This window comes from Aotus nancymaae, unplaced genomic scaffold, assembly GCF_030222135.1.
Source record: "Aotus nancymaae isolate 86718 unplaced genomic scaffold, 86718_ANA_hifiasm-v0.15.2.pri h1tg000006l, whole genome shotgun sequence".
Taxonomy (NCBI): Eukaryota; Metazoa; Chordata; class Mammalia; order Primates; family Aotidae; genus Aotus; species Aotus nancymaae.
Genome location: NW_026988417.1, coordinates 77,491,369 through 77,514,373, shown reverse-complemented (window position 1 = coordinate 77,514,373; position 23,005 = coordinate 77,491,369). Strand labels below are relative to the sequence as shown.

The 23,005-nt window shown below is 39.0% G+C and overlaps 1 pseudogene; it reads right to left on the bottom strand.

The window, feature by feature from the left end:
- Positions 1–7,610: 7,610 nt before the first annotated feature.
- Positions 7,611–23,005, bottom strand: part of LOC105707081 (X-ray repair cross-complementing protein 5-like) — a 33,985-nt pseudogene continuing 18,590 nt past the window's right edge.

The window sequence follows — 23,005 nt, the reverse complement described above, 5'->3', positions numbered from 1 at the left end:
CCTCCTGAGAAGGGCAGATGGGGTGTTTATATGGGAAAAGGGGAATAATTTTAAATAATATAAGTTGTGTTTTCTTGTCAGATGAATCTTTGAAAAGATGTTTGTTTGTTTTTGTTTTCAATGACCTTTTGTTTTTACTTCTCTTTCCCTAGTGTTTGGTAGGTGGTCTAGTATTTTGGTGATTGATGGGATGCGAAGGATGATATAAATAGATGTGACAAAGATGACCCCAAGGCTTTGATTTCAGGGACTGCTAGAGACTACTAGAGAATGACTGTGTTTGCCAACTGCAGGAAAATTGAAAAGAGTTGCTAATTCCTCCCAACCCCCAAAGGAATTAGCAGCTGTGGGAGCTGAGAATTTTTTTTGGACATGGAAGTTTGGAGAGGATAATGTAACACTGAAGTAAACACATTGAGGTCATGGGAGTTGTGTGAGATTGTGGTGTAAGTGGAGGAACAAAGATTGCAGATAAAAGACTTAGGAATTGCCAGCATAGAGGTGGGGGCTGAAGCAGCAACTGGAAAGCATTCTTCAAAGAGTGAGGGTGCAAAAAGCTGGCTGAGTGGGGCAAGGAGAAGGGCAGGAATCCAGGAATGGTAATAAGCACACACAAAAAATAAAAGGATGGAGAGGTATGAAGAGGTTCTGAATGTTATACCATTATAGAAGTCAAAGAAAAAAAATGTCCAACAACAGCAGCTAACATTCATAAACCTTTAATAGTGACATGTATTATTTCAGTTAAAATTCTCAAAACCCATATGATCGAAATCTATTATTTCACCTGTTCTCACTGATGGACATAATTTATGGAGGCTGCATAAATTGTCTAGAGTCACACAGCAAGTAATCATATCAAGATTAGGTGGACCATAGAATCAAGACCTGTAAGTATTTTATAGATGCATTTGAGAAGCCAGAGTTTAGATACAATAATTGACAGTTATATAATCCTTATAGTGTCTCAGGCTCTGTTAAGTGCCTTTTATATACTTACTGAATTCTCACACAATTTTCAGATCTATCCCCAAACCAAGGTGTAAGGAGGTGTTACCTGACTTACCCAAGACCACACAGTTGTGAAATAATGGAGTTGGAATTAGAATCCTGTCAGTTTTTTCAGAATTTATACAGAAAATGTTTAAGAGGGAGAAAAGGCCATCTTTCCATTTTAGCAGTTAAAACAATCCAGTCTTTTTGTTTCCTACAGTAGATCTCCTTAACTTATTCCTTGTATCTAATGGAAATTATCTATCTTTTGATCAGCATCAGCCCAGCCACTATTCCCTATGACCCCAGCCCCTGGTAACCATCATTGTACTCTCTGATTTTATGAGTTCATTGTTTTTGTTGATTTTGAGACAGAGTCTTTTTCTGTTGCCAAGGCTCGAGTGCAGTGGCATGGTCCTGACTTACTGTAACCTCTGCCTCCCAGGTTCAAGCCATTCTTGTGCCTCAGTTTTCCGAGTAGTTGGGATTACAGACATGTGCCACCACGCCTGGCTAATTTCTTTTTTTCTAGAAACGGATTTTGCTATGTTGCCCAGGCTAGTCTCGAACTCCTGGCCTCAAGTGATCTTCCTGCCTCAACCTCCCAAAGTGCTGGAATTATAGGCGTGAGCCACTGCACCTGACCTTGTTTTTTTTTTTAGATTCATGTATAAGTTCTGTGTGTGGTTCAGTTCATTTAACATAATGTCCCCGTTTCATCCATGTTGTTGCAAATGCTAGGATTTCCTTCTGTATTAAGACTAAATAGTATTCCATCATGTACATATATCACATTTCCTTTATCCATTCATTCATCCACTGATTCCATATTTTGGCTATTGTGACTAGTACTGTAATAAACACAGGATTGCAGCTGTCTCTTCAACAGACTGGTTTCATTTCCTTTTTATATACACCCAGTAGTGGAATTGCTGGATCTGAAAGCCACTATCTTAACCTCTGTTAGATATCTCTTAACACTTTCTCTCTCTGCCCTGTGTCCACCTTGCAGGCTAAGTCTCTAAGAAGATCATATCCATTTTATGGTCTCCTGCCATTTTCCCCCGCCACCCCCGATTTTTTTTTCCTCAACCGTAAAAAAATACTTGGAGTTTCTGAAGGGCCCACTAGTCTCAGTTGAGAAGATTTTAATTATAAGTGGAAAATAGCTGACTGCTGTAATGTGGCAAAAATGTTAATCATGTAGGTAAAATTTTCTTCTGTACTTCCTTATTTCTTTTCTCTCTGATCAAAGCCAGGACAAAAATTAAATATTTCTCTCTGCTTCTTAGGTGATAAATGCCACCCATGAATGGTTAGGGGAGCCATGGTTAAAATGTAAGTTTATGTGTTTTTTATAGCCAGAATGTAGACTTGTCAGGTGTAGCAGATAAAAATACAGGATGCCTAGTTGAAATTGAATTTCAGTAAAACCACACGTAATTTTTTTAGTGTAAGTATATCCCGTGTAGTATTTGGAACATACTTATACTAAAAATAAATGTTCACTGTTTATTTGAAACTGAAATTAATACAGGAGTTATTAAGAAATTATTTTAGGCAGTTAGAGAGGGTAAAGAGTTCTTGGTGGAATTTTCCTTTAATAAAAAGCAGCCTCCAAACCATTTCTTTTCTAACAGAAAGCAGCCTGAAAAGTCAATCTTCAAGCATAGACATGCAAGCTAGAAGCTAGAAGCTTGCATATGTAAGTGATAGCAGGTGTACCTGGAAGCCAGGTATATTCAATATGGCGATTCCTGCTCCCTTGTTTTTGTCATCACTTGTCCAGGTGTTATGGCCCCAGCCAGGTAAAGCCACATATGCAGGTGTCATGGTGACAGCCAGGTAGAAGCTGCATTTGCTCAATAAAAGATCAGGATGGGAGGGCCAGTCTTCCACAGACTATGTAAATGGCATCTGGTCAGACCAAACCCCCAGCCTTATATAAATCAATCAGCACTCCCTCAAGCCTCTGTATAAAACCAATCAAATCCCACCCCAAACCTGGAAACCCTTTTGGGCGACCCACTTTCTCAACATGAGGAAGTTTCTCTCTTTCTTTCTTCTTTGTCTATTAAGCTTTCTACTCCTAAACTCACTCCTCCTTTGTGTCTGTGTCCTAAATTTTCCTGGCATGAGACAACAAACCCCGGGTATTTACCCCAGACAATGGAGCCATTTCAAAATTTCACAGACATCTTGTATTTTATCTGGCAACTCTACCAGACTGTGAATTCATATCAACTTTTCTCTACTTGACATTCAAACTAATTCAAGCTAGCAATTCATAGCACAAAATGAGAAATGGTACAAAATGTCTTTGAATTTTTGGTCCATTTGAACTCACCTGGAGATATTTATAAACTGTAGTTTCTGAGTATTCTGACACTATCAGCAGCAGGAGACAGGATGCCCACATTCTTCAGAGAATGGGACACGCAGATGCATCTAACACTCAACAAAATCATATTTATATTTACTATGATCTGAATGCCTATGTCCCCTCAAACTCATATATTGAAATACTGCCAAGATGGTGGTATTAGGAGGTGGAACCATTGTGGGGTGATTGAGTTTTGGAGATGGACTCCTCAATAGTGGGATTCATGCTCATATAAAAGAGGCTTAAGGGATACACCTTGTCCCTGCCAGCATGTGAGGACACAGCAAGAAGGTGCCACCTAGAGCCAGAAAGTGGTTTCTCCCCAGTTGTAGAATCTGCTTTGGTCTTGAGCTTCCCAGTCTCCAGAACTATGGCAATGAATTTCTATCATAAGCTACTTAGTTTATGGTGTTTTGTTATAACAGATCAAGTAGACTAAGGCAGTGTTATGATTTGAGTCTAAGTGGCTCATAACTATCTGGTTTCACAGTGAATATGAGTATTCACTGGTTATATCTATCTAAAAATAAGGGTCAACTCTGTGATTTTTGTATTTATTTAAATCAGGCAAACAGCTATTCAGAGTCCCCCCCCACCACCAAGCCCTCCCCTTTTTAGTTTTAAATATCTGGTTTAGTCTTAACATAACCTACTTTTCTATTGTTACTCACTTTTTCATTTTCTGCAGTACCCTACTAATTTCAGACACATTCCTGCTTTTTTCAATATATGAGTTTCCCCCCAAACTCACATATTGAAATCCTCACCCCTAAGGTGATGGTATTAGGAGATGGGACCATTCCCACCGACAGAGTCTGGCTCTGTCACCCAGGCTGGAGTGCAGTGGTATCATCTTGGCTCACTGCAACCTCTGCCTCCCAGGTTCAAGTAATTCTACTGCCTCAGCCTCCCAAGTAGCTGGGACCCCAGGCACGTGCCCCCCATACCCAGCTAATTTTTGTATTTTTAGTAGAGACAGGGTTTCACAATGTTTACTAGACTGGTCTCGAACTCTTGAGCCCAACCAATCTGCACAACTCAGCCTCCCAAAGTGCTGGGATTACAGGCGTGAGCAACCATGCCCAGCCCAGATCCCTTTTCTTATGTATAAAAACTATTAAAGATATCTGATTAGAAACAAACACGATTGCAGTTGTGTTGGATAGAACATGTGTACTGGTGTGTAATTTTCCTAATGTGGCTTCCTTTGCTCTGATAGATGTAATGTTTTTATACTTTTTGATAGTTCAGATTACCTATTATATTAGCACCATGTAATTTCCACATAGTTCATACCCATTAACAAGTCCAAAAGAGAAATAAAAGGAATTGATTCTTTGTCATTTATTTATTTAGACAACAAATATTTACTCTGAGCCTGGTTGGAGATGCAGTCGTGAATAAGAACAGCTAGTCTTTATTTGTGCCATCCTTTTCCCAGAGCTTTCCATGTCAGTCATTGAACCCTCACAATACTCTTACACATGGATACTTCAGTAATCATCATATATTTTACAGATGAGGAATTAAAGCAAGGAGAGGTTGAATAACTTGCCCAAGGGCACTTTCCTAGAAAAATGTTAGCAGGACCCAGACAGTTTAGTGTTAAAGCACATTTTCTTAAAATTCACAGCTTCTAGGTGAACAAAACAGGCATGGTCCTTACCCTTAGGTGCTATTTCCTTTAATAAAATAGGCTATGTGCAAAACCCAAGACTGATTAATGCAAGGTAAATATACCTACTGACTTTCAAAGCATGCACATATATATTTGCAGTCACTGGTTTTTCATATTATGGGGGAGTAATATTTCAAAAATTACAGATATTAGTAAAATATTCTGTAATTATGGTCTAGTTTAAAGTGCTTATGTTTGACTGCATATTTGTTAAATATGGGCAAACATCTAGAAAGACATTAAAACACAAATCAGTTTGAGCTTTATATGAAACTCTTCCTATTAATGTGACATCGACGTAGAAACATTTTGTAAGTACTTCTGAATTAAAAGATTAGTTTAGTAAACCATGACTTATTACCCATTCAGCCTATTTTCCATGCCAAGAATTCTTAGAATTCAGGTCTCCACTTCTCAGAAACCAATCAGTCTTACTTACCCCAGAGTCATTGCACTAGTGGGCTAGATATCTGTCTTGATGTCCCGTGTACCATAACTATCTGGTTTATTTGTCTACATAGAATAATTTACCTCATCCCTTTCAGAATAACCATATTTTACAAATTTCCTTGCACATTTTGTATAAAGACTTTTAAAGGAGCTTTCCTGTTTTTTTATTCATTGGAAGTATTTGAGTTTTCTCCCCCTCCACTTATTCTTTTGAAATAAAGTATTCTGTATTTTATAATAAACCCAATATGGTTTTAAAATCTTAATTCTCTACTTTCTGATTCCTCAATTCTGGCATGTTTTTTGTAGGAATGTATTCTATGTACCTAACCAAAATAAATATCAAGAAATCCAAATTTGCCCATATTAAAAGTCTCTCTCTCTCTCAAAACCACTGCCATCATGAACGATTTATTTATAGTATTACTTGAAAGAGCAAGTTTCTCCTGGCTTATTTAAAATCTTGTCATAAACACACATACTTTAAAGAAGATGTTTATTTATTTATTTATTTTTGACACGGAGTTTTGCTCTTGTTGCCAAGGCTGGAGTGCAGTGGTGCGATCTCGGCTCACTGCAACCTCCACCTCCCGGGTTCAAGCAATTCTCCTGCCTTAGCCTCCCAAGTAGCTGGGATTACAGGTGCATGCCACCACATCTGGCACTTTTTGTATTTTTAGTAGAGAGGGGGGTTTCACCATGTTGGCCAGGCTAGTCTCAAACTCTTGAACTCAGGTAATCCAACTGCCTTGGCCTCAAAACTGCTGGGATTACAGGTGTGAGTCACCGCAACTGACCTAGATGTTTATTTTTTGACCTCAGTCCATCTGGCCTAAGGAGAGTCAAACTTCCCAGTAATTCTAGACTTGCCCTGGTCATCATTGTCATGCATAGGGGAGCAGTAGTAAAGGTGGTAGAGGGAGGAAGGGAAAACCAACCCAGAGGTAGGAAGGTTGACCTGACAACTTAAGCCATTTTTGATAACTGTTTTCTAGGAGCTGACAATGGTAAAGCTATGTGATCCACTGGTTAGGGGCATGGGCTTCCCAGGCAGACAGCGCTGGCTTGTAATTCTGGCTGTTTTACTTCCCTGATAAGGGCTTTGGGCAAGAGCTTTAATCTCTATAAACTTGCTTCTTCATCTGTAAAATTGAAGGAATAGTACTGTAGTCCTCATAGAGTTGGTGTGAAATTTGTAAATAACAAATAATTTCTATTTACATAACTATTTATGACTTGTTATCATTCCAATGACAATTTCATTCAGGTATTGCAGTTATTGAATACCACTGGCTGGCTCAACTGAACAGGAAAGAAAAGATGTTATTTTAATTGTATCTAGTAGGATGATATCACTTAAACACATTATTCCTGTTTTCATAGGCTGCAGACAACGCCATAATTTGGTGCCTCCCAAAATCCTTAAGTACAAACAGTATTTCTTTCAAGGAAGAAATTAAAAGCAGATGATAAGAGCCTACATTCTCTAAACTCATCTCAAAATGTTTATTAGGAAAAGTTTTCTTTGCTTTCATTTTCTTGAGACTTGCATTCAAAAGAAAAGACTAAATTTAGAGTATCAGCTAACTGCACCAAAAGTAAGTTGGAGTTCCATCTATCATTACTCTGCCAACTTGATCTTCAGACTCACCCAGAAACAATCTTAAAGATCTTTATCTAAACCCAAACCCAAAGGTCATAAATCAACGTATCTTGTGAGTGGGGAGATGAAAGGAACATTGACAGCCTAAGGGTTATATATTTAGTTGTTATTAGAATAATTACTTTAACTTTTTCTTTCCTGGCCAAAACTGAAGTGAATTTTATAGAGTTTTGGTTGGTTTGTTGTTTATTAATTCTTAGCCTTTGGGATGGTTATATTTTTTTGACAATGACTCTTCATAAACTTATATGGGGTCTAAATTATCCCTAGATATATATATATATTAATTACACAGGGAATTAGGTGATCTGCCTCCGGGTAACCTGCTGGGAATTTCTCCAGAGCTTCTGGCTCCCCTTGAATGGCTGCCTCCAACTTGTTTCATTAGAACTCCCAGAATCATAGTGATGGCAGCTCTCTTAGAGTCCTCACACATGGAAAACTTATATCATGTCCAGTAAATTGTTCCCATCAGCACCTTCTTCAAATACGGCTGCTGTGTCTTCACTTGGTTTTACTTTGGGGGCCAGAAACTTTTTGGTTTTCTCAGCTGTGACAGATCTTCCAGGGGCTTCCTCTTTGGTGATTAGAGTAATTCCATCCTGAACAACAATTTCCCAGAATGATTTAATTGTTTAATTTCCACTTTCTCTCAAAGCGCTTTCAGGAAGTTGTTAAAGCTCTGGTCTTCTGAAAACTTAATGGCTTCTTCCTGGAAGGCTCTGATGCAGTCCATGCTCTTCATAAAATATGATGTTTCATTAGTATCCAAAAACTGTTTGATGTGATTTATGAGCTGGTCACTTGCTTCCTCAAAGCTGGCATTCTTCTGTTTCACTAGAACACGGAAGTTTTCAGTAGGATTCACACTTTCGGCAGAGGTGACACTGTCTTCAGACAGGCTGGAGACGCTGAAGTGGGCTCCCCCTTCCTGAGTCATTAATTTTTTAGAGGTGGGTCCATCTTTATGGTTGTCTCGGAAAATGTCCTGAGTGGTTACTTGATCCTTTTTCTTGGCTTCCATCAGAGGAAAAGGGGTCTTTATTTTAGAGAGAGAAATTTGACATTTCACTGTCACCTCAGTGGGAGGATTCAGCATATTCCAAATATGCTGCTGAATTGGGGGTAGAGGCTCCCGGGGATGTAAAGCTCTGTGCAGCAGACACTGAAATAATCTGTGAAACAGAGGATATGGGATTTGGGTGGTTGGAAACAAGTCTTCAAGAGTATCTGTCTTCCCATCTTTCTTTACCAAGCTCATGGAGTCAATCAAAGCATCAACAGCATTCAACTGTGCCTCAGTGGGAGCATATTTCTCACTGTTTTTCAAGGATGAAAACACATATATTGCCGCAAGTCTTCCATGAAAGGTGGCTGCACACACACTAAACTCTCATGGTTATGCTTGATGTGAGGAAAAGCCACACCTACTTGAGGATTAGTTCTTTTGTCATAAGCATAGCGAACTATGGCCACCACATCTGACTCATCCAAAGCATGAATCAGGGAGGAAAGTGCAACTGCTGCTGCCTCATCGTCTCTTGCTGCAAAGACCTTTAGAACTTGATTTCCCTTGAAGAATCTTCTCTAAACCTGAGAAGATTTACAAAATCCCAAAACAGAGAAGCACTTGCCCTCCGATTTGTATTTCATTTGTTCCTCATCCACTTTAGAGAAAGGAGCTATATCACTTCCATAGAAGAACCCTTGAATAATATCCTCTCTTAAAACTCCAGTTTCATCATCATCATTTAAGCAATAAACTGTTTCTTTTTGTATATCTTCTATTTTTTAGGGTTTTTGCATCCACAACTGTCCAGGTCTTTTAAACTCTCTCTCCTGTAGAATCAATTTATAGGCTGCAATTCCTATAGACAAATTGAAGCCAATGGTCAGTCGGCAGGGCCAGTGCCCAAGTAGCTGGCACAGGTGCCCACCAGCATGATCGGCTAAGTTTTTGTATTTTAGTAGAGAAGGGGTGTCACCATGTTGCCCAGGCTGGTCTTAAACTCCTGAGCTCAGGCAATCCACCCATCTCAGCCTCCCAAAGTGCTAGGATTTACAGGCATGAGCCACCATGCCCAGCCATGTTTTTCCATTTGTTTATGTCATCTGTGATTTGTTTTTGAGCAGTATTTTGTAGCTATCATTGTAGAGATCTTTTTCTTTTCTACTTAGCTGTATTCTTCTGTATTTTATTTTATTTTATTTGTGGCAGTTGTTAGTGGGATTGTGTTCCTGATTTGGCTCTCAGCTTGACTGTTGTTGGTATATAGGAATGCTGGTGATTTTTGTACATTTATTTTGTATCCTGAAACTTCACTGAGGTTATTTATCAGCTTAAGGAGTTTTTGGGCTGAAACATTGGGGTATTCTAGATATAGACTCATGTTGTCTGCAAACAAGGATAGTTTGACTTCCTCTCTTTTTATTTGGATGCCCTTTATTTCTTTCTCTTGCCTGATTGCTCTGGCCAGGACTTCCAACACTATGTTGGATAGGATTGGTGAGAGAGGACATTCTTGCCTTGTGCTGGAGGAATACTTCTAGTTTTTGCCCATCCAGTATGATGTTGGCTGTGAGTTTATAACAGGTGGCTCTTAATTTTTGAGGTATGGTCCTTGAATACCTAGTTTCTTTGAGAGTTTTTGTTTTATTTTTTAAAACACGAAGTGGTGTTGAATTTTGTTGAAAGACTTTTCTGCATCTATTGAGATAATCACGTAGGTTTTGTGTGTGGACATATTTTGAGACCTACCAAGTTAGTTTATGTCAGTGAATCAAAGGCTCTTCTTATATATTTTACTTATTTTTGAATATCACACATTGTTCTGAATCTTCTTTTTGTTTACAATATACCTTGGAGCTGTTTTTATATAAGAACACATGCCCCTCATAATTTTAATATCTGAATTTGCATTCCATTTTCCGTTGTACAGTGTTTTTCATAATTCTTAGTTGTGAACAATAGAATTTCCTCTGGCTAGTTTAAACAAAAGATACATTTGTGGAAGTATATTGAGTATTTCAAGAAATCTCTGGGACAATCAAAGAGCCAGCTTCTGAAGCTCTGTGGCTAGGAACAGTGCCACTGAAAAGCTGCTAGGAATCGCTGTTCCTGGTAGGCCTTGCTGACTGGGGGACTTCATTACTGCCTGATCAAATGGAGACCCCTGGATATCAATACGTTTTTTTTTTTTTCTTGATTTGGTCATTTTCCTAGAGAGAAATTCTGCAATCTTCTCTCTATAGATTGAAGATGTCTTCTGCCTTTCATCTCTGGAAGCCATATGGAGGCTGGTGATGAGGGAAGTAGGTTTGAATTTCTCACTTTTGAAGATGTAGATTTCCACACTTACTTTCAGTTCAGTGTCTTACCACTGTTTTCATCTGTCTAAGGTCTCCAAGTCCATGAACTTCATGGTTCGAAGAAAATCAACCTGTCTTCTGCCAGAGTAAGGAATGGTACTAGCCTGGCTTCATAGGGTAGGCAAGGACATCTCGAATTCCTTATGATGATACCTGCTTCTGCTTCTTTTACAGACTCTCAGTTGGTTCTCCAGGAGGTAACCCTGTGTCTGACATTTCACCTGCAGAAGGGTGTGGTGCTTTCAAACCTATTTTTTGGTAAGGGTAAAAGATGGAGGTGCTCGATAGAAAAAACAAAACCTTACTTTTTATTGGCTTTTCTTCCGTTGTGACATTTCAATTTCAGCTTGCTCTGGTTTGTGCTATTGGTTATTATTCACCCATCTGCTTTCCAGCTTCCAAAATCGTGTAGCTATTTCATCTGCTCTCTTATCTCTGTTTTCTTTCTCTGTTTTTCATCTCTCATTTTCCTAATTCTTTTGGCTTTACATCTTTCTAATTCCCTCATTGTAGTTTTAGTGGTAGGTGGTGTTGATAAACTTGGTATTAAATACACAATGTTTAAATGGAGATGCCTACTGCAGTATGATCTGTAATAATATTTATTGAAAAGATCTCCAGCCCTGCCCTTGTTTGTCAAGGAATATTGTTGTCAGCATTCCCAAGTGTATCATATGAAGTTACTTAGCTAGTTCCTGAGGAAGCTAAGGTCACTGACTTCAGCATTCCAGGACTGTTGGCCAAGCTGTGCCTCATAATAGCTCACTTGAGTAGTCAGTAAGAATCCCGCCCATAAAAGATGTCCTGGTTCTGAAGGAAATATGAAGGCAAGGGCTTTACTTACCTCTTAAAGCTTGGTAAAGGGTCATAAATATTTCTTTCGTGGTGTTTTAGTTTGTCTCTTCTAGAGCTTTTGTAGGTTATTTACTTTCTCAATACAGAAGTCATAATATTTCTCATTTTTCACAAAGAGATTTTGCCCAGAGGGTATGGATAAAATTAAATTTGGTGGTTGGGAAAGATGAAGACATTATGGATTTAGGGGAAAATGATCGAAAAACGTTTACTCAGAAGAGGAAGAAATCTAAAGGCAAAATATAATAAAAGAATTCATGTTGAACTAATTCACATAATTAGTTTAGGTGACTAATTATGGAGTGAAATTCTTTCAAAATTCCATTTTTGGCTATTTTTGCATAATAAGGAAAATGGATAGGCCTTTGGAGAACTGTAACAATGAGTCCCTGGCTGACACTTAGTTCCAGTCTTTCTCAGTTCCTTAAAATGAACCTAATTTGATGAACTGGTTTGATAAGACGGATTTGTTTCTAAATAACCTAGTGGAGGGCGTGGAAGGAAATGAGTGGGTATACAGATTAAACAAAATTGGCCATGTGTTGATAATTATTGAAAGGAGCTTGATGCGTTCATTCTGTTCTTTCTTCTTTTGTATTTTTGAAACATTTCATAATAAAAGTTTGAAAAGAAAAGTTACTTTTGAAAATAGATTGTATTATTTAGAGCAGTTTTAGGTATACCACATAATTGAGCAGGAGGTACAGAGTTCCCACACACCCACTTCTCCCACAAATGCACGCCTTCCTCCGCTGTTAACATCCTACACTCCACTGGGACATTTGTCACAACTGATAAACCCGCATTGGGTACACAATTATTGACCAAACTCAGTAGTTTAAATTAGGCTTCACTCTTGGAGCTGTTTGTTATTTGGATCATGAAAAATTAATAATGATAAGTATTCACCATTTAATATCATTTGCAACAGTCTTGCTGCCCTTAAAATCCTTCTACCTATTCATGCCTCCCTCCCCATGTCTTTTTCAGGATATCGTATAGTTAGAACTGCAAATCACTTTTTAAAATTTCTACTCAAAGTTAAAATCAATATATTGCATGTTACATTTATTTATGTCCAAACAAAAATAACGCAAATATAATGAAATTTAAAAATTTAAAACTTTTCCATAAAAGGAACATGGGAACTATGTAAAAAATCATCCTAGTGGTGCCTTCATCTTAGGAATAAATACAAAGCAAGCTCCTTTTTGTCTGCTTGAATCTGCTTATCTTCTCTTTGTCTCCCAAGATGCCTCCTGATTTTCTTAGATTCCTTTAAACTGAAGACTTGCATTGGACTTGTTTTTCTGTGTTGTCCTTAACCCTCTCCTTAAAGCCCCACTCCATGTGAGTGACCCAGGTAAGCTCTTTGTTCATCTGTTCCTGCAGTGAAATGAGTATCAGGCTTAGAAATAAGCCAGCCCACACATTTCCTAGCTAAGAAAATACCGTTTGTTCTTTTCATGTTTGCAATGATGGATAATATAATAAGAAGAAACTTCTTTTGAATGTTAATTCAAACTCCCTGTATAATTTAATCCCCACAACAGCCTTAACAAGGTAAGCTTTAATATTGTTTCTATTTTGTAGATAAGGACACTGAGGCAGCAGGTACTAAGTAAGTGGGTTGTTTGCCCTGCTGATAAGAGGTACATGAACCCTGGAATAGGAATGAGAAAGGCATGCTCTCCTTTTGCGTCTGCTGCACAGCAGGTACGCTCATTCAAAAGGGAGTACTTCAAAAGGAGACATACCTAGGAATCACTGAATCTCCTTCTTGGGTATTGTTTTCAGTTAACTTTTCAACTAAATGAAATGTGTTCAAATAGTATAAAGCATATCTCTGTCTTTTTTCTTTCATTCTTATATCCCTGTCTTAGTCCATTTTGTATTGCCATAACAGAATACCTAAAACTGGGTAACTTATAAAGAAAAATGGTTTATTTGGCTTATAGTTCTGGTGACTGGAAATCTAGGATTAGGCAATTGCATCTTGTGAGAGTCTCAGGCTGCTTCCACTCATAACAGAGAGTGGAAGAAGTAGGTAAGAACAAAGAAGTGACATATGAGAAAGGAAGCAAGAGAACAAAACCAAGGAAGCCAGACTCTTTTTAATAACCACCTTCTCGGGAACTAATTCATTCTTGAGACAGCAAGAGCTAACTCACCACTGAGCCATGCACCAAGCCATTCATGAGGGATTCACACCATGACTCAAACACCTCCTGATTAAAGACCCTGAGCCAGATTCACCCAGCTAAACTGCATCTAAATTTTGGGATGATTTGTGAGGATTTTTGTTTTGTTTTTCTGTGTTTCTGAGACAGGGTCTCACTCTGTTGCCCAGGTTGGAGTGCAGTAGCATGATCATAGCTCCCTCCTGGGTTCAAGCAATCCTCCAAGCCTTCCACGTAAGTGGGGCACTTACTTAGCCTTCCAAGTAAGTGGGGGCACAGGCACAAGCCACCAAATCTAGCTTATTTATTTATTGAGACAGAGCCTGTCTTTGTCACCCAGTCTGGAGTGCAGTGGGGTGATCTTGGCCCACTGTAACCTCTGCCTCCCAGGTTCAAGCCATCCTCCCACCTCAGTCTCCTGAGTAAGCCTATTTATTTTTATATTTTGTAGAGACAGGATCTTCCTATGTTACCCTGGCTGGTCTCAAACTCTTAGCTGTAACAATCCTCCTGCCTCAGCTTCCCAAAGTGCTGTGATTATAAGCATGAGCTACCACACCCCGCTGGAATAATTTGTTATGCATCAGTAGGAAATAAATTTAATGAGAAAACTAAGGTGTGAAAAAGTTGCATAAGTTGTCCAAGATCACTCAGCTAATAAGTGGTATTGCTGGGTAAAGGTCATAATGTATTTTCTTTTCATTTTAACATCCTTTATCAGTGGCAGATTTTCTTGGTCACTTTTTGAAGACTTTTTAGTCTAGGTGGGATTAATGATATAAAAAGGATTCTTGTTATACTTTTAACGAGTAAAGTTATTCATTGTTCATTGACCAATGAAGAATTTGGGTTTTTAATTTTTTTAGACTTTATGCCAAAAGAATAATTACATAAAAATTGCAAAAAATGAAGATAAATTTAAAATGACTTTCGTATATTCGTGACATGCGTGGTACCTAATTGGGGGTGAACACATGTTCTTAGTACAGTCCTGGTTTATGCCTGTTTTTTTGTGTGTGTAATTATAAAGGGTACTCCCTTTTGCACTCAAAAGTGGACTATAAATCATATGCTTACTGTGGGTAGATCAAGCAAACAAATTAGTAATTGCTTATTTCCTACAACATCAGCTCCCATTTCAACCAGAACTACCTGCTTGGCCCCTAAGGCTTAAGCTCTTCATGTGCATTCTCAGATTGGTTTGGGCCAGATCAGGCCATCCTTAGTGAGTCCTCATGTAGGACACCTTTAGCTCAGAATCAAGCCACACCTTTGGACTCATTCTCCTGCTGTTGGAAAGAGTGGGCTTTGCAGTCAGACAAATCTGCTCTCAAACCACAGCTCCATGACTTACCAGCCACAGGATTAGGCTAAGTTATTTACACCAGGCTGTCCAATAGCACTTTTGCTGTCATGGAAATGTTCTAGAACAGCACTGTTTGATATGGCAGCTACTGACCATATATGGCTACTGAGCCCTTGCAGTGTGAATGATGAACTTGATTTTGGGTCTTATTTAATTTAATTAAAATTTAAAAATAAATAGTCACATATGGCTACCATAGTAGAGAGTTCAAAACCTTTTTGAGCCTCAGTATACTCTCTTAAAAATAGAGATAATAGGTCGGACACAGTGGCTCATGCCTGTAATCCCAGCACTTTACGAGACTGAGGCAGGTGGATCACCTGAAGTCAGGAGTTTGAAACCAGTCTGGCCAACATGACATAACCCTGTCTCTACTAAAAAAATACAAAAATTAGCCAGGCATGGTGGCTCATGCCTGTAATCCCAGCTACTAGGGCGGCTGAGGCAGGAAGATCGCTTGAACCCGGGAGGTGGAGGGTCAGTGAGCCGAGATCATGCCACTGCACTCCAGCCTGGGCAACAGAGCGAGACTCCAACTCAAAAAAAAAAAAAAAAAAATAGGGATAATAATACCTACTTTCCAAGGTTGTAAAATATTTCAGAAAATGTTTCAAATGTAATTGGCACTCAATTTTCCTTATATTTATGTAGACTACTAGATTCTGTTTTCCAACTGAGTTGACCAGCTCTTTGTCTCTTTACCTTGACATCTCCTTCTCTCTCACTTTCCTTATGTTCAATCAATCATCCCCAGAATTTCTGTTCTGGATTTTGACCATTCTAATAAGTCTATAGGGCTAATCTCATTGTTGTTTAATTTCATTTAATTTAATGATCACATATGATGTGGAACATCTTTTCATATGCTTATTTGTCATCTATATCTCTTCTTTGGGAGGTGGCTTGGTATATTGAGTGACGCTGAGGTATGGGATACAAATGATCTTGTCACCCTGGTAGTGAGCATAATCACCCTGGTACTAAGCATAGTACCCAATGGTTAGTTTTCAACTTCTTCTCCTTTCTGCCCTTCCACCTCTAGTAGTCTCCAGTATCTGTTGCTGTCTTTATGTCCATGACTACCTGATAGCTTTCACTTATAAATGTTCTCACATCTATGAGAGATCTAGCCCAGCTCAGCATCTTGAAAGCTGGGACTACAGGCATGTGCCACCATGCCTGGCTAGTTTTTGTATTTTTTGTAGAGATGTGGTTTTTGCCATGTTGCCCAGGCTGGCCTTGAATGCCTGGCCTCAAGTGTTCTGTCCGCCTCGGCCTCCCAAACTGTTGGGATGACAGGCATGAGCCACTATGCCTGGCACATATATTCTACACAGATGATCATATCATCTGAAAACAAAGACAGTTTTATTTCCTCTATCCCAATCTGTACACTCTTTATACCTTTTCTTTCCTGATTGCATTAACTAGAACTTCCAGAAATGCTGGATTTTTCAATGGTGGACATGAAGCAACAACATAAACATAAAACAACAGTATTTGATTTTCTGTTCCTGTGATAACTTGATTGAGATAATGGCCTCCAGCAGCAAATTTTGGATAACAGTTCTTTATCAGATACATCTTTAGCAAAAAGTTAATTTTCTCCCAGTGTTTGGCCAGGAGTTTTAAATTTTATCAAAGTCCACATTATCAATTATTTCTTTCATGGATCTTGCCTTTGGTGTTGTATTTGAAAAGTTATTGCCATACACAAGGTAAGTTAGGTTTCTCCTATTATCTTCTAGGATTTTTGTAGTTTTAAATTTTACATTAACATCTATGATCCACTTTGAGTTAATTTTTATAATTGGTGTAAAGCCTGTATCTATATATTTTTTGCATATGAATGTTCAACTGTTCCAGCATCATTTGTTGGAAAGACTATTGTTCCATTGTATTGCTTTTGTTCTTTTGTCATAGATCAGTTGACTATACTTGTGTGGGTCAATTTCTGGGCTCTCTATTTTGTTCTATTGCTCTGTTTGTCTACATTATTACTGTACTGTCTTGATTACCATAGCTTTATAGTAAGTCTTGATGTTGGGTAGTGTCAGTACTCCAACTTTGTTCTTCTTCAATATCATGTTGATTATTCTGGGTCTTTTGCCTTTCCATATAAACTGTAGAATAAATTTGTCAATAACCACAAAGTAACTTGCTAGAAACTTGATTGGAATTACATTAAATTTATAGATAAATGTGGGGAAAACTGACATCTTGACCATATTGTGCCTATTCATGAACATGGACTATCTCTCCATTTATTTTGTTTCTTTCATCAGAGTTTTGTAGTTTTCCTCCTATAGATTTTGTACATATTAGATTTATTCTTAAGTATTTCATTTCTGTAGGTGCCAATGTAAGTAGTTTTGAATGCCACTTGTTCATTGCCAATATATAGGAAAGTGATTGACTTTTGTATATTAACCTTGTACCTGAAACTTTACCACAATAACTTATCAGTTCCAGGAGATTTTAAAAAATTATTTCATCTTTTGTTTTATTTTTGTTTTTGTTTTGAGATGTGATCTCACTCTGTCACTCAGACTAGAATGCAGTGGTGTGATCTTGGCTCACTGAAGCCTCAATCTTCTGAGCTCAAGCAATCCTCTCACCTCAGCCTCTTGAGTAGCTGAGACTACAGGTATATATCACCATGGCTGGCTAATTTTTGTATTTTTTGTAGAGATGGGGTTTAGCCATGTTACCCAGGCTGGTCTTGAACTCCTGTCCTCAAACGATCTGTCCACCTCAGCTTCCCAAAGTGCTGAAATTACAGGTGTGAGCCACTGTGCCTAGCCCACATTTTCTAAATAGGCTGATCACATAATCTGAAAACAAAGAGTTTTATTTCTTCTTTCCCGATTTGTCTGCCCTTTATGTCCTTTCTTGCCTGATTGCATTAACTAGAACTTCCAGAAATGCTAGATTTTTCAATAAACTACATCAGCAGTTAGAACAGCAGCAAAATAGAACACATAAACAAAAATGAAATGAAAGAGAGTGAGCGAGAGAGAGAGAGAAGTTCAGCTTCAAAATATTGCTTCAGAAAATTCTAGAAACAGTCTGGTCTGCTCAACATCAATACATATATGTTTTGCGGTTAAGACTGAATTATCCAGGAATGGGCAAGTGATCTTTTCAGTGCTTACAGCTTCTAAGGTTCATAATCTTGCTCTGGTTATGGCTAGTATTTTTTAACTTGTATGTAGAGTATTTTTAAAATTTTAAAAGATGAGTTATATTACTTTTATTTTTTAAAGTTTTGTTTTAAATCTAGGTTAAAAATATTATTCCTAATATTTATAAATATTTCCAAATATAGCATTACTTAATTCATGAAGTATAAAAAATAGAATACTCTAAATTTTTACTATATATATCTATGTATTTCTTACTCTTACTTTCAGAATATTAGGTTGAAGTATCATAAATCAACATTGATCATGTGTTAAGTTATAAAATAAATTCATTTTGTGAGCAAAGATATGCATAGTCAGAAAAAATGGTCTTGAAAAGAATATTGATAACATTTTTATGTGTTGCATTTGAGCACCCAAGAAATTTTAAAATACAGTGGAAGCATCATTGAATGGCTTAAGGTCTTTGTATTTTCAAAATAAAACAAATAAGAAAAAATGTAAATATTTAGAATGAGGTTAAGATCATATTGTGGGGGTCCCCTGGCAAGATGGCTGAATAGGAACCGCTTTGGTGTGCAGCTCCCAGTGAGACTGATGCAGAAGGCAGGTGATTTTTGTATTTTCAACTGAGATATCTGGTCATCTCATTGGGACTGGTTGGACAGTGGGTGTGGCCCAAGGAGAGCAAGCCAAAGCAGGGTGGGGCATCGCCTCAATTGGGAAGCACAAGGGGCTGGGGAACTCCCTCTCCTAGCCATGGGAAGCCATTAGGGACTGTTTCTTGCACTTTGGCCCAGAAACTGCACTTTTCCCATGGTCTTCACAATCCACAGACCAGGAGATTCCCTGAAGTACCTAAGCACCCACCAGGGCCCTGAGTTTCAAGCACAAAACTGGGTGGCTGGTTGAGCAGAAACTGAGCTAGCCACAGCCGTTTTTTTCATATGCCAGTGGCTCCTACAATGCCAGTGAGACAGAACCATTCACTCCCCTGGAAAGGGGGCTGAAGCCAGGGAGCCAAGTGGTCTGGCTTGGAGGGTCCCACCCTCACTGAGACCAGCAAGCTAAGATCAACTGGCTTGAAATTCTTGTAGCCAGCACAGCAGTCTGAGCTCAACCTGGGGCATTCGAGCTCAGTGAGGGGAAGGGAGTCCAGCATTGCTGAGGCTCAAATAGGTGGTTTCAACCCCACAGTGGAAGCAAAGCTGCTGGGAAATCTGAGCTGGGAAGACACCAACACAGCTCAGCAGCTGGAGGCACTGTCTCACTAGATGTCCTCACTGGGCAGGGCATCTCTGAAAAAAGGCAGCAGTCCATCAGGGACTTATAAATAGAGCCCCCATCTTCCTGGGACAGAACACCCGGGAAAAGGGGCAGTGGTGGGTTCAGCTTCAGCAGACCTAAATGTCCCTGCCTGGCATCTCTGAAGAGAGCAGTGGATTTCCCAACACAGCGTGTGAGGTTTGAGCTCTGATAAGGGACAGACTGCCTCAAGTGGCTCCCTGACCCCTGAGTATCCTGACTGGGCGACCCCTCCTAGTAGTGGCTGACAGACGTCTCATACAGGAAAGCTCTGGTTGGCATTTAGTGTCTACCCATCTGGGACAAAGCTACCAGAGGAAGGAACAGGCAGCCATCTTTGCTGTTCTGCAGCCTCCAATGGTGATTCCCAGCCAAGGAGGGTCTGGAGTGGACCTCCAGCAAACTCCAGCATATTTGCAGCAGAGAAGCCTGACTGTTAGAAGGAAAACTAACAAACAGAAAGAAATAGTTTCAACAGCAACAAAAAGGATGTCCACTCAGAGACTCCATCCAAAAGTCACCGACCTCAAAGACCAAAGAAAGATAAATCCATGAAGATGGGCAGAAACCAGCACAAAAAGGCTGAAAACTTCAAAAACCAGAATGCTTCTTCTCCTTGAAGATCACAGCTCCTTGCCAGCAAGGGAACAAAACTGGATGGAGAATGAGTTTGCTGAATTGACAGAAGCAGCCTTCAGAAGATGAGTAATAACAAACTTTTCTGAGCTAAAGGAGCATGTTCTAACCCAATGAAGGGAAGCTAAGAACATTGAAAAAAGTTTAGACGAAATGCTAACTAGAATAACCAGGTTAGAGAAAAACATAAATGACCTGACGGAGCTGAAAAATACAACACAAGAACTTCATGAAACATACACAAGTTTCAATAGCTGAATTGATCAACCGGAAGAAAGGATATCAGAGATTGAAGATCAACTCAATGAAATAAAGTGAGAAGACAAAATTAGAGACAAAAGAGTGAAATGAAATGAACAAAGACTCCAAGAAATATGGAATTACGTGAAAAGACTAAATCTACTCTTGATTGGTGTACCTGAAAGTGAAGGGGAGAACGGAACCAAGTTGGAAAACACTCTTCAGAATACTATCCAGGAGAACTTCCCCAACCTAGCAAGACAGGCCAATATTCAAATTCAGGAAATACAGATAACACCACAAAGATACTCCTCGAAAAGAGCAACCCCAAGACACCTAATTGTCAGATTCACCAGGGTTGAAATGAAGAAAAAAACGTTTAGGGTGGCCAGACAGAAAGGTCGGGTCACCCACAAACGGAAGTCCATCGGACAAATAGTGGATCACTGCAGAAACCCTACAAGCTAGAAGAGAGTCGGGGCCAATATTCAACATTTTTAAGGAAAAGAATTTTCAAACCAGAATTTCACATCCAGCCAAACTAAGCTTCATAAGCGAAGGAGAAATAAAATCTTTTGCAGACAAGCAAATGCTGAGAGATTCTGTCACCACCAGGCCTGCCTTACAAGAGCTCCTGAAGGAAGCACTAAAAATAGAAAGGAACAACCAGTACCAGCCACCGCAACAACATTGCAAATTGCAAAGACCGTTGATGCTATGAAGAAACTGCATCAACTAATGGGAAAAATAGGCAGCTAGCATCATGATGACAGGATCAAATTCACACATAACAATATTAACCTTAAATGTAAACAGGCTAAATGTTCCAATCAAAAGATACAAACTGGCAAATTGCATAAAGAATCAAGACTCATCAGTCTGCTGTATTCAGGAGACCCATCTCTCGTGCAAAGACACACATAGGCTCAAAATAAAGGAATGGAGGAAGATTTACCAAGCAAATGGAAAGCTAAATAAAGTAGGCATTGCAATCCTAGTCTCTGATAAAACAGACATTAAACCAACAAAGATCAAAGGAGACAAAGAAGGGCATTAATGGTAAAGGGATCAATGCAACAAGAAGAGCTAACTATTGTAAATATATATGCACCCAAATACAGGAGCACCAACATTCATAAAGCAAGTTCTTAGAGAACTACAAAGAGACTTAGACTCCCACACAATAATAGTGGGAGACTTTAATACCTCACTGTCAATATTAGACATATTAATGAGGCAGAAAATTAACAAGGATATTCAGGACTTGAACTCAGCTCTGGACCAGTGGACCTAATAGATATCTATAGAACTCTCCATGCCAAATCAACAGAATATACATACTTTTCAGCACCACATAGCACTTATTCTAAAGTTGATCACATAATTGAATGTGAAACACTCCTCAGCAAATGCAAAAGAATGGAAATCATAACGGTCTCTTAGACCACAGTGCAATCAAATTAGAACTCAGGATTAAGAAACTCACTTAAAACCACACAACTACATGGAAACTGAACAATAGTTGGTAAACCTGGAGGACACATGGCAAAGCACATTCATGGAGATCCACCAAGTGTCAAACTGAGGACACTAAATCTTTCATTAGGTTGTAGAGATGATGGTGATGTTAAGGAACTGCCAGGGATAGGTATAAAATTAGAGGCTGACACACACAAATTCAAGAAACAAAGCAGGAACAAGTTGGGAGAGATGGAGCTTTAGATGTGAGCAGGGCTGAGTCACCCAGAGCTCCCCTTATTATTGTGTGCTGGCTGCATGGCAGATGAGTGGTTTAGCCTGCACGTAAGAACTTGTGTCCCAGCTGGAGGGTGCCTGAACTGGTGTGATGTCTGTGTTGGTGTCTAATCCATGAGACATACATCAGCTGCTTAGCCAGACATTTCCCCATTTGAAGGCTCATTCTTTAACCTTACCCCTTCCCACATTTCTATTTCCAGGTTTTAACTTGCAAACATCTTACTATTTGTATTAGTTAGAGTTATCCAGAGAAACAGACAAATAGGTTATGTGTATGTGTGTGTGTGTGTATGTGTGTGTGAGGGAGTGTGTGTATGTGTGTGTATGTGTGTGTGCGAGAGAGAGGAGACAGAATTTTTTTTTCTTCAACTTTTATTTTAGGTTCAGGGGTACATGTGTAGGATGTGCAGGTTTGTTACATAGGTAAATGTGTGCCATGATGGTTTGCTGCATAGGTCATCCCAACACCTAGGTATTAAGCCCAACATCCATTAGTTATTCTTGCTGATGCTCTCTTTTTCCCCACACCCCACCAACAGGCCCCGGTGTGGGTTGTTCCCCTCTCTGTGTCCATGTGTTCTCATCATTCAGCTCCCACTTATAAGTGAGAACATGTGATATTTGGTTTTGCTGAGGATAATGGCTTCCAACTCCATTCGTGTCCCTGAATTCCTTTTTATGACTGCATAGTATTCTATGGCCTATATGTACCACATTTTCTTTATCCAGTCTATTATTGATGGGCATCTTAGGTTGATTCCATGTCTTTGCTATTGTGAATAGTGCTGCAGTGAACATATGTGTGCATGTATCTTTATAATAGAATAATTTATATTTCTTTGGATATATACCTAGTAATGGGATTGCTGGGCAGAATGGCAGTTCTGTTTTTAGGTCTTTGAGGAATTATTACACTGTCTTTCACAATGGTTGAACTATTTACACTCCTACCAACAGTATAAAAACCTTCCTTTTTCTCTTTAACT